Below are 4,574 nucleotides of genomic sequence, written 5' to 3' on the forward strand. Positions count from 1 at the left end.
ATCAACCTTTTCCATGATCTCATTTATATCAAATGTTGCACCAATATTTTGAATGAGTTCATATAGATAAGTTGCATTAATATTTTATATGATATCCTTTGATTATTATTTTATTTTCATTTTATATAAAGTACATCAATTAATTGATCCTTTATATTTCTCTGGTATTGAAGATAAATAAGTCAATGATGCAATTCATGTTTATAATCTTGTAGTTCCTTGATTTCGTGAGAGATATTTTGTAAACACTTTCCTACTCCACACATTTTTCTTATGCTCAATTGTCATTTTCACTTGATTTTATGTCACCTTAGTGTGTCAGGTACTACCAATCATACACCCTACAGTGTGATTACAATGACTTGAATTTTAATAATTCACTTAAACCCCTTATAATTTCATGCATTTATTTTTACAATTCTCTTTTTTCTTCAACAATTCTTTTTACTTGAAAGAGTTTTAGAAAATTCTTCTTTTGTACAATTCAATAAAATGACTTAAGCATATGCTTCAATTTCTAAGATCTAGAAAACATTTGAATCAAGACCATTAACCACAAATGATGTTCCTTTCGTCATTGTGGAAATGTTGGACAAGGAAATGAGCAACTTAATGTTTTCTTCAGGATTTGCATGTACTTTTTACTTCATGTGAGTGTATTGTTTTTGAAATTAGATATTAGTCACAACAAACAACATAAGCACAAAGTAAATAGTCACCATCCATGAACCCAATTTTCTCTTAGTGTTGAAAAATGCAGCAAGAAATTCTCAATTTGATTTTGCCTTGATTAAATTAACAAACTTTATATTTCCACATCAGCAGACAACCTGGATGCAGTTAACTTGTGTGACATGGCTTGTGTCACTTATTTTACTCAATAAATTCGAGTTGGAGGAGTTAGAGTTTAGTTAAGAATGTATGATTTCTAATTTATAGCAATCAAGGTTAGTTATCTCAAGGTGTTTTCAGTTAAACTAGTTCTGCTTGTTGCAGGAACTAATGGAGGGTCAGTTGTATAGTGAGACTTAAGTCAAACTCAATGATCATCCAGTTAACTGATCAATCAAACCAAAATAGCTAGTGCATCTAGAGAATTTGAGTTCCCTGACTATGGTAGATATTCCAAGGAAGTGCAACATCAGTTGTAGACTAGTCTTGAGTGTATAGATGTTGCATGCAATCCGATGATCAACCTTGGGAATTGCGCAATCCATTTTGGAGAAATTCCTAAATAATAGGGGTTTAATTTCTCAAGAAATTGCATAAGAAAATAGGGGCTCAAGAAGAGGCAAAATTAACTAAGCCTGTGTCATAGCTTCTTAGTGAGCAGAGAGATAGGTTATGCAATTGCAGATTGTGCTAAGTTGAGAAAAGAAATTGTAATACATCACTATTCATCAGATTAATGCAAGCAAGCATTCGGGTTTTTAGCAGATTTATTTTGTTAGGGTCCAACCCTAACCCCCTTATTTATGTAATAGGATCGAGTCATAGTTATAGTTAAGTAAAGAGTCAATAAAGCCCATATTAATAATTGTAAGTGGTTAACCCACATTTAGTGAAGGGACCATAGTTAGTTGCAAATGGGCCATGGTATTAGATAGATGGTATTAATAAGAACCATGGTATTGCATGTATGAATCCTATATAAAGGATAGAAACTCCCATCGAGGAGCATCCTATCTTGTTTTGTATTTGAGCTCAGCTCTATTGGAGGTTTCCCCCTCGAAGAGGCAAGTGAACATTGCTTTCTGAATAATAAAATACTTGCTATTATTTCTCATTGTTCTATGTTATGGGCATTGTTGGTAAGGTAAATCCCCTCTGCGGACAGAGGCGATCCCACTAGCCTATGACAGAACTAGCCACAAACAAACCACGCTGCTACGCAAGTTCCTAGTTATGCCTCAAAGGTGAATCAAGAAGACTAACCTGGAGTCCAACGCTATGATTGAAGCAGAGTTGATATCCTCGCTCCCTTGCTCCAACAGATCATAACGAATACCTGCACATACAAAGGAAGAGACAGATACCAACATAAAAACTACCAAGGCACAACTATATTTCAGTCAGAAAGGAAATAAATCAACATATCACCATGACAGATAATGAGATTGGAACTATAATAGCAGTCGCTCATCAATTAATAAATAGGAAAAGTTACAACCATTGTTCTGACGTCGACCCTTCTCCTGGCTGGGTGAGTAACTATATGTGTCTTGACATGCATCTCCTCTCTGGCAGCATAACCTCTCTAGCACTCATTAGCATTCTCTCCATGACCAATAATCATCACTACTATAACTCAATTACCAAATCACTAGCATAACACTAACACCAACACTCTCTCTAGCACTAGCTTGTCCAATGCATAATGACAAGCTTATATAGATGGAGAAGGGAGGAGGATGCGATGAACCGGGACACCTTTTGTGGAATTAGCAAAAGCCATAAAGATGGATAAAGCTCGACAAAAAACTGATTTTCTATCCTCAGAAAAGCTCCATGTAATGAAGGAAACAACAGTCGGACGTGCATTAAGGCAAAAAGCACGACTAAATTTGGTTGGCGCGACTGTTGCTCTAAGATAGAGCGCCAATGGTCGCGCCCCCTTTTGAGGATCTCCATCATTGGCACGGGTAGGATATTGTGGACTTGCGCCAATGGAAAAAGAGCATTTTTTAGGGATGATCTGCAGAAGGTGTCTTCAGGGAACATGGAGTACATACTCATGGGAACATAATGCAGGTGTTTTTAGACTTTGTCACTTCTTATAACTCCCGGGATGGGTCCTCCAAGGTACGACAAGAGGAGTAACAGGGATGGTGACAAATTACTGTGTAACAGATGCCCCCTAAAGCATGAAGTCCGAGAGGTGGAGAGGGGTGAAATGCTTTACAAGAACACACACATAAGAGCACACAAGAGCACATATAGTTACTGCCGCCGAGGAGCTGTATTAAGAGACATGACTGATAGTTCAATTACAAGATGTACGTGGTATGGTCGCAGCCATCCATAAGAGAGTACATAAATAATCTAGATCCATAGTATGGACGCAACCATCTGGTTAGGATCAATGATTTGACTCAGGTATGGTCGCAGCCATCCAGTGAATGAGTCAAGTATCAAGAAACACGCCTGGATTACAACAGACACAATCCAGGGTCTTGCGCTCCATCTCGACCCGAACAAGAGTACAATTCCAAGCATGTGAATATATGAGCTGAAGTCGAACATGCATGAACATCGCCTGATTACCAGTCAATAATGGAAACTGTTAACAGACGCGAGAGGTACCACCAATAATGACAATGGCCCTCAAGGTACTATAGGTACAATCTACGGCGTGTGAATCAATGCGCTGAAGTCGAACACCCGTAGAATCATTCGATCGGAGGCCAATGATGAAAACCTCACGTCGAACACGAAGAACTTGCCATTGAGGCATGCAGGCTCCAAGGCACCGGAAGGGAGTCTCTAGGTCAACTTCCTGGATAGTGAGCTGAAGTCGACAGGGAGTGACCTTGATCGAAGGTGGGCCATAATGTTTCCCACATCATCGACACGAGACAGAGAGATAATGTTGTGAATCAAGATTGTGCGAACTATCAGAGGGAGGTTGTTTATTTGCAGCGGTCAACTTCTCTTGAACATATCGGCGGCACATTAATGGAATTGGCAGTATTTGACATCAATGTATCAAAGGTCATTATGACGAGGCAATGAGTGAATGAGAGGTCAAATAGGGTACCCAAATCCATGGAAGCAAGTGAAAGATATGAGATGAAATATCCCCACCCTGGACACGAAAGCAAAAAGTGCCATGTTCAAGAGCGACATACTGTCGTTACGGTAATAATTATGGTTCAAAAAATTTTATTTTCCCCACCATTTCTGGCGAGTACCCCAGTTATTTTTAACAAGCTTGATGGGGATAGCATATGCTTGCGTTGTGACAAAATCCGATGTCATTAAGTTTTAACGAGTCTGACAAAGGAAGAACTCGGCGTCTTTTCTTGTTTAGAGAGTTTGAAAAGACAGCGGAAAAGGAAACTCCAGGGATGTCCTTTTTCGTAAAGTTGTGTCTCTCGGGCCCGAAAAAGTATAAAATAATACCCGAAAGAACCGCCCGATCATTACGATCGAGGAGTACTTTTCATGATTAGTGATTTCGACCTGAAAAAGTAAAAAAGCGGTCAAAACCACGTCGTTTCGTAACCACTAACGAGTTTGAAACGACAAAAACCGGTAATCTTTTTATGTTTTAACGGTCGACAAAAAGAACTTAAAACGACCGCCCCTTATCACCATTTAACGAGTCAAGAGGAGCGACTCGGCAATCTTTTCCTCTTTAAATGGTCAGAAAAGAGCTGAAAGCGGACCTTCATTTTTATTTTCTTTAACGAGTAAAAAAGGAAAAAATACTCGGCAATCTTTTCATATTTTACGAGTCAGAAAAGAGCGTAAAGGCGACTCGTCCTGAAGGAACGAGTGGTATAAGGGATAGCAACTGGTTCCGGTAATGGTGGAACTTTACTTGAAACACGTAAAGGTTAAGAGGCTGGCTA

The sequence above is a fragment of the Pinus tabuliformis genome, chromosome 4_1 (assembly GCF_031772625.1).
Source record: "Pinus tabuliformis cultivar Carrire ecotype Pingquan chromosome 4_1, CPIR1, whole genome shotgun sequence".
Taxonomy (NCBI): Eukaryota; Viridiplantae; Streptophyta; class Pinopsida; order Pinales; family Pinaceae; genus Pinus; species Pinus tabuliformis.